Source organism: Scylla paramamosain, unplaced genomic scaffold (genome assembly GCF_035594125.1).
Source record: "Scylla paramamosain isolate STU-SP2022 unplaced genomic scaffold, ASM3559412v1 Contig49, whole genome shotgun sequence".
Taxonomy (NCBI): Eukaryota; Metazoa; Arthropoda; class Malacostraca; order Decapoda; family Portunidae; genus Scylla; species Scylla paramamosain.
In genome coordinates this window covers 447,398-459,735 of record NW_026973714.1, presented here as the reverse complement: position 1 = coordinate 459,735, position 12,338 = coordinate 447,398, and the positions used below count along the sequence as shown (strand labels likewise).

Sequence of the window (12,338 nt, the reverse complement as noted above, 5' to 3'; positions counted from 1 at the left end):
ACTTTGCCTGTCTGTCTGCCTGTCTGTCTGTCTGTTTGTCTGTCTGTCTGTTTAACTATCTATCTGTCAATCTATTCGTCTGTCTGTGTCTCCCTGCCTGCCTATATTCTCTCTCTCTCTCTCTCTCTCTCTCTCTCTCTCTCTCTCTCTCTCTCTCTCTCTCTCTCTCTCACCAAATTCTATCTACCGGATAAGACTTCAAATACAAGCAATTGAAAAAGGAATGAACCTAATGAACCCGAAACAAACCACCGATTTAATCATTGCAGTGAAACCAAATCCCGTGAACCGCTAAAAGCATCATTTGCCCATACAGTCTGAGTGAATTAGCCTTCCAGTCCAGCTCACAACGTAATGCTAATACGGGTGTCTGAATCGCACAAAAGGATACCGATAAAAACTCAGACAAAAAAAAACATTCATTGATCCCTGCAAATCACAAAGGCGGTCATGAAGGAAGGGAGGCGCACTGACTGATGGAAGCACTGTTGAAGAGCTTGTCTGTATATGTGTTAGTGTGAATATCGTTGAAAGTAACTACACAGGTGAATAAAATGGCTTTGAATTGTGTGTCTTTTCTGTAAAACACGCGTGAGAGGCGATGGGATGTGTGTGTGTGTGTGTGTGTGTGTGTGTGTGTGAAGAGGGGGGAAAGGAAAAGGGATGGATGGATGCATTTGTGTGTGTGTGTGTGTGTGTGTGTGTGTGTGTGTGTGTGTGTGTACATGAGTATTAATGGTGGCCTTATCACACTGCAACACCCATACACTCTCCCTAACATAATTTGCCACCGCACGTTTATCTCCCCCTATTGGCGTATTGGAAAATGAAACCGTGAAATAAAGCTGGATGCAGCATGTGTATAATTCCCACATGCCGATTCTATTTTCGTATATATAGGAAATAAAGCTGTAGAAGAAGGAAATTATTACGTAAAGTTTCCTAAATATATACCGTAAAGGGCTTTTGTTGTTGAAAAGACATAATATTCATCCGCCGATAGGTTTTAAATTGAAGACAGCGACTTATCTCACGTCTTTGCTCATAACTCATTGCTCTATCTCTCCTTCATCCTGCAGTGCCTTTGCTCAACACTTCCACCTTACATTGATGCAGGAGTTAAAGCGCATTGTAATTTCAGTTTTGGAATGGAGTTCGGATGGTGGATGAAGTGCTGAAATAGAGATCTAGGATCTCAACTTCAAGCTGATTCTTGCTAACTGGACTTCCCAACACGTGGCTTCATTGTCACATTTAAAACTCACACAATATTAATTAAGAAGAGCATAACTACTGCTTACCACATAACATCTTTTTCTCTAGATATGTTTTTCACTGTACATATGAGATCAATATTTCTGACAGCTCTCCGCCACCAGGCCAGGCCATCTGTCATCATCATCCATCAATTTATCCAGCCATCTCTTGAGACTGTGTAATGTCTGTGCACTTAACTCTTTTGTGCATTTTGCTAGTTTGCAGTCATGCTTGTAATTATATTTTCCATCCCTTTAAATATAAGCAGTAAGGCACTACCTCTGCTATTTAACCCTTTCATTCCGGTGATCATATATGAACGATTGCATCAGTGTGTCCGTAGCGACGGCGATCGTTCCCGTAATCAAGAATTTTCGCGCCTCAATTTTGAGCTCCAAGCGCGGTTTCTCGAGTCAGATGGCGCGTGGAAGTGTCTGGCATCTGTTTCCACCCGTAGTGTTGCCACTAGCTCTGTATATTTAGCGGTAACTAAGCTATTCTCCCATTCTGAGGGCGACACTTGGTAACCCGTGCGACCCGCCGTGTGGAAAGCACCCTGATAAGAGCCAAGGGACCTGATAAGAGCGAAGGACACGGACAGCCTGATAATAGCGAAGGATCTCAGATCCTTCCCTATTATTATATGTGTGTGTGTGTGTGTGTGTGTGTGTGTGTGTGTGTGTGTGTGTGTGTGTGTGCGTGTCTTCCCTGGGCTGTTTCTGGTTGACGGATCACACAGCGAGATCCTTGATAAGCCATAACTAACCTTTTCAGAGATCACATGGAGCTACAAAGTACATCATTGTATTCAGAATAACACAGAGAGAAAAAAAAATATTAGTATTTAAACAGTCTTCTGACAGTTTCTAGGTTTATGATTTTTCCCCGTCATGGCTTATGGGAAAATAGTTTAATCACCGGAATAGAAGGGTTAAGGGTGTTATAACATTTCATATAAAACAACACTGCGACACCAGTAACCATTTGCACCACATTACCAATACTACCACACCTTTGATAACACCACCATCACCACCACCACCACCACACTTACATTCCCACACCACCACCGCCACACCACTAGCGACACCCGCGGGGCACATTATCGTGGCCTCAGGTGTCACTAGTCAGGGAAAGACGAAGGATAACTAAAAGAATTGTCGTCTTTTTTTCCTCTCCCTCCCAGAGCAGCCGATCAAGATATATAGTTTGGAAGGCCGCCAGCCAGCGCCCACCAGCGGCCCCAGTGCTCCTTGTGCCTTCACTTGCGGCGTCCCCTCTGCCCTATCCTCCTCAAAGTCCTTCAGCATGTCAGGTATGGCTTTTGTCTTTTATCCCCTCCGCTATTTTTCTCTCTTTTGACACAGCTGACGAGACCTTGAAGTGCGGTGCGTCTGTCATTCTCTTTGTCAGTGCTCTCCCCGTTTTCTTTCATGTTGTGTGTCATGTCTGCTTGATGGTGCTGCTGCTGCTGCTGTTTTTTGTTAACGTTTGGTGCACGGTGTCGGTTTGCCTATTATAGGCAGCACGGGGATGTTGCAGCGGTGTTTTGGTCTTTGTACAGGTCTAGTCTTTGTTTGGAGAGAGAGAGAGAGAGAGAGAGAGAGAGAGAGAGAGAGAGGTGGGTGGGGTGGGGTGGGGTCGCCCAGGAAGTATCTTGTGTTGCTAGTGATGATGTATAATTACTGATATGCAAGTTATTTGGTGTCATTTGGTATTCAGTCTGCTAGTTTGCTCGTAGAAGTGGTGAGGCATGGAGGTTGCCGTGAATTGCAACAGTCAGCTTGCACGTCTATTTGTCAAATTCAAGACTATCCTATTTTTAAGTCTACCGCTATAATAAATCATTAATAGTGGTAACAATGATAAGCAAGTGTGGTAGGATCGACTGGCTTGGCTGATGTTACGGTAGTTATTCGTATGTTTTTCCTTGTTGGGATATATATATATATATATATATATATATATATATATATATATATATATATATATATATATATATATATATATATATATATATATATATATATATATATATATATATATATATATATATATATATATATATATATATATATATATATATATATTTATTATGGTGTAAAATTAATGCACATTCGACAAGCAAGAAGGTTGAGCCAGGCAGTCAGTCGTTTAAGAAGGTGAGTTCAGTTGTTGAGTGGGAGTGCAGCCTTCATATCGGCACTCCTTGACGTGTTCTGCTTACTGTCTGGGTCTTCTGTTTTCCTCTTTCTGTTTACTTTTGATGAGGTCGTTTCTTCTTCCTGTTTCAGACGGCGGTGTTCCTCTTAATGGTGTGCGTGATAGTGTGCGGTCTCAGACAGTTAAGTCTGTGTACGTGACGCATTGTGAATTATGAATATAGTCAAAACATTTTCATCCATAAAAAGACAAGTACTTTCATATATTAAAGGAAAATGCAACGATTTTCTAACATGAATGAGTTGACGTGGCTTACAAATGAATGGCCGCCATCATTAAAGAGACATTAGCAAAGATTGGTAGCAGTGAACGACTTAAATTGTTTCCCAGCTGTGAAATGAATTAAAGTTTTATTATTATTATTATTATTATTATTATTATTATTATTATTATTATTATTATTATTATTATTATTATTATTATTATTATTGTTTTTATTACATTAATGAAAAATTCTTGCTAAATTATCACTACAACTATGAAAACACTCATCAAAAACACGAATAACTTTCAGTAGAGCCTGTTAAATTTCAGGGATAAAATGATGCAATGCTTGGGATTACAGTCAGCTGTATCACATCTACGTATACTGCCACTTCCTCTAAGACTTAAAAACAATTGACAGGCATACATGTGCCCTGAGGAGTAGTCTAGGAAACAGGACACAGTGCAGCATGTAATACATTTATAGCCTTGATCCGTTGCTCCATCCTCCTCGTGTGTCATGAGGGCTAGGAGTGTGTCTTTTTGTTCTGTACTACCTCCACCATCGTTTTCCTCACGTCCTACCAAAAGAGGAATAGGAAGAAAAATGGGAGGTGGTGGATGGAGCAGAATACGTAAATTTCCTCTTTCACATCTTTATTTCCTCCTGTTGCTCCTCTAATTTCCTGTCTCGATTCGTTATCTTACTCCTTTTCTTACGTTCTTCGTGTTCTTTTTTTTTTTCTCCCTTTTCTCAACAACACCAAAGGGAACAGACCACCACACGGCTCCTCGCTACCTGGCTACCTGAGAACTCGATATCGCGGCTTTTCACTCACCTGGTGCTATTACAGTTAGGTGTTTATCCTTATAAGGCAGTGCTTGATAGACTTACATTTGCGTCTTCTTATGAAGTCACGTGGAGGAGATACTCGTCAAACACAAACAGGTCTACTTAAAAAAAAAAAAAAACGTTCTCTAAAAATCGCCCTAAGTGCAGCTTTGACCACGTAAAGAAAAGGAACGCTGACAGTTTTGCTTCATGTGTACACGCGCATCGTTTGCTTTCTTTGGAAATTCCAGGGTTACTAGGAATTGTAGTGTTTAGACCAGTCGTTGGTAAGGTGACAGGCTTTTACAATTTTCAATATTTACTCGTATCTCTTTGTATAGATTCTCTCTCTCTCTCTCTCTCTCTCTCTCTCTCTCTCTCTCTCTCTCTCTCTCTCTCTCTCTCTCTCTCAGCTGGTATCAGTGGCTCCAAAGCTCTGGCCGCGAGTATAAACCGTTCTCAAAGTTGGCCGTCACTTTTCTGTCTACCAGACGCGGTCCGCTAATTGCGCCCAACAATTACTGGTCTCAGGACGATATTGGCTTGTTTGCTGCAGGGCGGAACTCAAATAACAGCAGCTGGCTTTTCAAATTATATATTTAGATAAATTAGAAAATAAATAAATAAATAAAAAAATAAAATAAATACATAAATAAATAAAATAAATAAAAAAAATAATGTAACACTGCCGTTGATTTAACACATTAGTCACTCAAAAACACACCAGCTAACTTGAAAATACTCCAGCTAACAATATATATATATATATATATATATATATATATATATATATATATATATATATATATATATATATATATATATATATATATGAAAACACAGTCGACAGCGAGCTGTTCAGAACAGACCAGATAAGAAAAACACTGCAGCTGATTGGAACACACACGAGGTGACTCAAAAATCCGCCAGTTGGCTAAAAAAAAAAAAAAAAGTCAGCTCAAAAGCTCTACAGGTGATTAAGAAGAAACCAAATTACAAAAAAAAAAAACAAGTAGTTAAGATAATTGTAGATAAAGCACCAGAAAAGTCAAATCTTTGTTGTCCAATGGAGTTATTGGTAGAACAGTCACACCACCAAGTTCATTGCATGGAGATTTAGGAAATAATACTCTAGGTGGAAACATGCTATCAAGCATAGGTTACTTTCCGTGCACGTCTCCCCGCCAACACTGACGCCCAAGTATTGATGTAGGTGTGTGTAAACACACCGTCATTTTTCTTTTTTTTTTCTTGTTGATTAATTTTTGTGTGAAGCAGTAGTTGATAGGAGCGATACATTATACATGATGGCTTTTAATCCAGTCTGGCATGCTGTGACAATACGGCGGCTTGGATTTATGCGCCAAGTGGTGTAAACATGCATGCTCTTTTTTTTTTTTTTTTTTTAAGTTATGGTTCACATATCTCAGAATCAAGTGTATCTTTTTATTAATTTCATCTACTGTTATTGTTTTACGGAATACAGTGTTCATAGGTATTTTTCAATCTTATTTTTCCTTGTAAATGCATGAATTGGTATACCTTGGAGAAAGGTTCGTGTTCACGTGCTGGCACAGTCTGCCCCGCGTGTCTTTTTCTTCCTTTTGACACTAATTTTTTTTTTTTTTTTTTTTTTATTAAAATCATGAAGTCGCCCTAGAAAAATCCAGTAACATTCAGTAAACCAAAGATTATCATATGGGTGTTCACAGGTGTTTTGATACGGACAGCGTAGAATAATAAAAACATTCTTAAAAACCCCAATAACATTCATCAAAGCAGATGTTATCATTCTGGTTTCCATGGGTGTCTTCTTGCTTACAATGCTGAATATTTGACATTCCTTGGGAGCATGGAAAACATTTTTAAAAACCCCTGTAACTTTTACTAGAGTATGTTAACAACAGTGGAGTTTTATGCTGGTTTTGACATTCTCTACAATCATGGAAAACGCTCTTAAAAACCCAATAACGTTTTCTAGAGTATGCTAAAAAGCAGTCGAGTTAAGATCACGAAATGTTTTATAATGCTCAGCTTACATAAGTAATGTTTTTTAATTGCTACTGGAAAACTGGAAATAATCAGCTTCCTATGTCCTTGTTGCCTCACATGTGCGTATATCAAGGCAATGGAGCGTTCAGTACTATAACAATAAACCTTGAAACCCCGTGTGTGTGTGTCTGTCTGTGTGTGTGTGTGTGTGTGTGTGTGTGTGTGTGCGTGTGTGTGTGTGTGTGTGTGTGTGTGTGTGTGTGTGTGTGTGTGTGTGTGTGTGTGTGTGTGTGTGTGTGTGTGTGTGTGTGCGTGCGCGCGCGGATGCGGCTCATGGATAGCATTCAAGAGGACGTGACAACAATGCGAATTCCAGACAAAAACCGTCTTTCTACTTTACCTCTGCGTTGCCTGGTTTGGTCTGTGTGTGTGTGTGTGTGTGTGTGTGTGTGTGTGTGTGTGTGTGTGTGTGTGTGCTGGAAAAGTTATTTCTTCGGCGATATAAAATTCCTCCTTAGACAGGAATAAAAATCACACAAGCCTATAACAGTTTGCGGCGAGAAACAGGAGGCAGCAGGAGTAATGGCGGCCATTACGTGCACTTTGCCGCAGCCGCCTTACTGCTTCCTGATGAATTTCCAAGTGCTGAAATTACTGTCATATAAAGAATACAGTATTTCATCTCGCTTATAATAAAACATGATCAGAATTGTGAAGAAAAGTGTTCTGAAACATGAAGGAAATTATTACCAGTCCAAGGGAATGTATATATATATATATATATATATATATATATATATATATATATATATATATATATATATATATATATATATATATATATATATATATATATATATATATTTTTTTTTTATTTAAAAGACTTAAACTCGTGATCCATAATGCACAAGATTTCATTTATGCAGCAATGAACACTCGTGTACTTATCTAAAACACTTCCACTCGTGATTGTGTATGTGTACCTTGTCATTTATATTGTGAACGCAGGGTCACCTGAGCGGCCGAGTGATGGTCTCTTATAACAGAAACAAACCTATCGTGTCCACTGCCTCGTTCAAAAAGATATCTTATTTTTGTGTGTCATGGAGTCTGGCTAAGGCTACACAAATGAGATGACACACCGCTCAATATGTAGCTCCCATAAGCTGGCCAGTTTAGTTTCGGAGAGCTATTGGTACTGCTCTTGTGAAACAGTTTGAGTCGTAGGAAGAAGAAAAACAGAAGCAGCTGAGATTTCCAGAGTTTATCAGTAAAATATATGAGAGAGCGAAGATAGCGAAGATACATGCATAAGTAAATTGGACATACTATGAGCAAATATAAGTCTTACGCATCGAGGCATGGAAAATGGGAAGCATCCATTTACTTAATTCAGGAAAGTTGTAACCAGGGAAATAATGGTAGAAGATATGCAAAGGTGTGCCACAAATTGTTTATCTTTAAAACTTCAATTAAACACAAACCATACAAGTAATGATGAATATAAAGTTACAAAAAACTCACAAATTTAGCCATCAATTAATTTTCAGGTGAAGTAGATTTTAGTGAATTACCTTTCGAGGAAACTAATTATCTTGAACTTTAGATTTATGAAAGAAAATTAACTTTCTGGAAGTTCCTCATGCCGACTCAAAATAATTAATAAAAACACCGGACTCTCCTTCAGTTGTTTATTGTCTTTCTAAAGGCGGAGAGAGAGAGAGAGAGAGAGAGAGAGAGAGAGAGAGAGAGAGAGAGAGAGAGAATTTAACCTAGATCTATTCTGGTGTTTAAATGAGTACGGAAAAAAAAGAAAGAAAAAAAATATATATATATATATATATATATATATATATATATATATATATATATATATATATATATATATATATATATATATATATATATATATATTTTTTTTTTTTTTTTTTTTTTCTTTCTCTCGTATCGAATGGAATGATTAACAGAGCCACAAATACTTCTCTGTAGACAATATAGAAGCTGACATGGAACAGACAAATCAAATGCTTCACTACAACCAAGTCGAGCAAATTATTTTCATTTGATCCCACTATGGAATAAAAAACCTGAATGCATCATAACATGACTGGATAATATCGGTGTTGTTGTAATGTAATGCAGTGTATTCATTGACGTGGTTGTGGAATGCAATATATATCCAAATGATGCCATCCAGTGTCATGCAATAAATTCCGTCACAAGTCAAGGCGTCCGTGACTTATTGGAAGCGTGCACACCGCCAGACAGTGACGCAGCGGGGCGGGAGTGTGGCCTCGCCTGTGCTGCTGCTCACACGTGCGAGCATGATACGTACTGGACTGCATGTAGGCCGTTGGATTGTACTTTTATGGAAATGGTGTCATTTCGGTCATTCTCTCTCTCTCTCTCTCTCTCTCTCTCTCTCTCTCTCTCTCTCTCTCTCTCTCTCTCTCTCTCTCTCTCTCTCTGTGCATTCCTTTGTACAAAGGCGCTAAAAACGAGAAAAAGACGTATCAAGAAAGTATCGTTGCATGTTCTCCTCCTCCTCCTCCTCCTCCTCCTCCTCCTCCTCCTCCTCCCTGGAAGAAGGACGAGGGGCCGGCGCCAAGTACAGCTCGCCTCGCATACTCGTCTTTCCCTTGGCGAGACGGAAGAGACAGGGATGGGCTGAGCTGGACGAGGTGGGGCCTTCACATGGAGGATCGAGCAGGGGCTGGGCGGGACACGAGGAGCGGACTGAGTGGAAAGTTTGTTGTCTGTTGGTGAGGTGGGCCAGTGTGTTATAACGATGGTGCGGCGGAGAGGAGGGAGAAAAGGAAGGGAAGAAGAGGGAAGAGTATCTACAGGTCTAAGGAGAAGATAAGATAATTTTGTGCTTAAAATATAGGAGAAAACTTGAATTTTTTATTTTATCATTTTATATTCTCCAGGATCATATTTAACACTTTTTCGGATAGTTTTTTTTTTCATTATCACCTAATTTTTTTTTTGCCACTTATTTTTTTTTGGCATTACATTTTCTTAAAAATGGTAATGTTGCCTAGAAAAAAATCTACCTACTTCCCCCCCCTCCCTCTCTCTCTCTCTCTCTCTCTCTCTCTCTCTCTCTCTCTCTCTCTCTCTCTCTCTCTCTCTTTTGTGATTTCATGCTAATAAATTTTCCAGTGTTCTGAATATTAACAAGAGAAGACTATATTGCCGGAGTTTCGATGCCTTGTTCTCTTTCCCGCTTCTTGTACTGCATAACAACATTTACTGATTTTCAAATACTTAAGCTTTCGTTTTACATTCGCGTAGTCAAGAGGCATGTGTAGGAAGGCGCACCAGGCGGATACTTATGTATATTACATCCAACAACGTGTTCTAGCAGGAGTTTGGGTCAGGAAAGGCCGCCTCCCCTTCCTGCCGGCACTGACGAAGGAATCTCCATTAGAGGACCGAAAGCAAGGCATTACATTATATGTTGTGAGGGGTTATTCCGCCATGAGTGCTTCATTACTCTGCCGCAACGCTTAACCACTCTTGTAAACAAACTACAAGTAATTCTTCGTTTGTTCTCTGATTTTTGGGTGAATAGATTTAACTTTGTTGCAGGCATTTGTCTGTTTGCATTTGTCATGTCCAAGGTGTGACTGGTTTATTCTTGGTGTTCATGAACGTTTCGGGCTCTAATCTCGGCTTTTTTTTTTTTTTTTACTGGCTTTAGTGAGAGTTATGGTGGTTGTCCAGGTTGTTTCATTATTAATTAGTAGGTTAGCGAGATTTCTACTACACTATCAGTAGGAAAACATCCATGAGAACCCGATTAATCATGTCTGGCCATCTAAAATAGTCTTGGGAGATGACCACGTTTAATAATCATGTTTTCTGCGTTTAGTATAAAAATTAAAGAAATTAAATCCTTATCGTCTTGTTTCCCCAAAAAATGTAAAATGACTTTACAGTATTGTTTAACGTGTTGGAAAGCAAGCCATTCTGAGGAGTTAATTTTGTACAAGGCCTCCACTATTCCTCTGCAATAAGTCTGTTCATCTGTGGTTTGTGATGATGTACTGTTGTAGTACACCAGAAACAGAAATGGTAATTTTCACAGTAATAATTACCTTAATATCATTATCATAACTGTAAAAACAATAAGAACAGTATTAATTCATTAGCAATAATAATGAGATTGATATTGATAGTAATGATAATAATAATAATATTGATAATAATAATAATAATAATAATAATAATAATAATAATAATAATAATAATAATAACAACAACAATACCAATAATTTATTACTTCATATCACTTTCATTGTCATTGTTGTTCTCTGTAGTGCTGTCCATCCTGAGACGCGGGGATTTAGCAGACTGGGTCCTGGTTAGGCTGGTGGGTCCCTCATGACGACTGAGAGGGACTAGAGTGCAGGCCTTTGTACCCTTCCCGCGAGGCATGTCATTCCTGCAGGGTGGGGAGGAACAGAGGGGACTGTTTCTCCTTGGATTATCTTATTTATTCATTCATTCATTTTTACTATTTTTTTTTTATATTACTTGTCTCTTTCTCTCTAGAATATGCAGGAAAAGACAAGTTGTATAGGAATGCTGTGATTGTTCTGCCACTCTTGTTTAATTTATACTTTTTCTATAAGAGGAGGAGTATGGAAGAGTATGGCTTCCTCATCACGGCTTACTATGAGCTCATACTTATAAAACGCCTCTTTTTCATGTCTAACGGCTCTTGTATGTACAATATATTAGCCAGTCAAATTACACGGCACGTTGTAATTAATATTGTGATGCAAGGGCAGCTCTGTTTGAAGCGTAAGCGATGTAATAGAATGTTTTTGTTTATAATAATAACAGCTGACGTTTTAGTGTTTGGTTCATCAGTCTTTTGTTGGAAGTTTTCGAGTCAGTGAATTTTGTTGGTATATTTGAATGATGAAAAAAGTTAATGAATATATAATTATTTGTTTAATGTAACAATGGTGATAATTTAGTACAAGACAGAATAGTTATATATATGAACCCCTATTTTTCGTACAGTCCTGCTCAGAACTTGACTGAACTGTGAGTAGTGTTTTCCCTCGATCAAAAGGCCTCTGATGTGTTGGTAATCTGTTTCTAAATATGATCACTCATATTTTCAGCAGACCATGGACTTTAAGAGAGAAGACTAATCACAAAGAACGTGATTGCGGCGTGTTTGCTCGGGACAAGGTACTCGGCCCTATGAAAGGTTCTTATGCCATCTCACTGCCTCAAAACCTCGGTGTCTCCATGCCGTGAAGCTTCATTGATTTGTGACCGGTTTATTTAAGCCCTGTCTCTGTACAGTACCTACATATATACGTATGTAAGTTAACTTGTTAGCAAAATACTTAATGAGATCCTAAACAAACGATAATCTATGGATGTCATGCATAACTCACTCGTGTTCTTCACTACAACTGACTATTTGCTTCAGAATATTAAGTAAAGTTCATCCCATAACGCCAGTCATTCATTATTCTTGCAAAAAATGCTTAGTACGATTTTCTAATCTTGCTTCCACTCGCATCGTTTGTCTCTCCGTCCCGCAGTAAAGCAGTCATTCATAAACTTTCCTGTCCTGCAGATATTCTTAATAACGCAACGCATTGGCAGACACTGGTTGCTACAGTGGTTTATGAGTCAAGGTACTTGATATTCCTAAGGATTATCGATGCATCTGTTACTCGGCTAAGACCAGAATGGACAGCTCGGTATGTTACTCGCCGAACCAAATCTATAGTTAACTTACTAGATATAATTTTGTAAACTGTTGTTATTTGAAGGATCGTCGATTGTGAATTTACTC

The 12,338-nt window shown here is 38.6% G+C and overlaps 1 pseudogene; it reads left to right on the top strand.

Moving 5' to 3' along the window:
- LOC135098175 (Y+L amino acid transporter 2-like) overlaps positions 1-12,338 on the top strand; it is a 95,017-nt pseudogene that overhangs the window by 12,396 nt on the left and 70,283 nt on the right.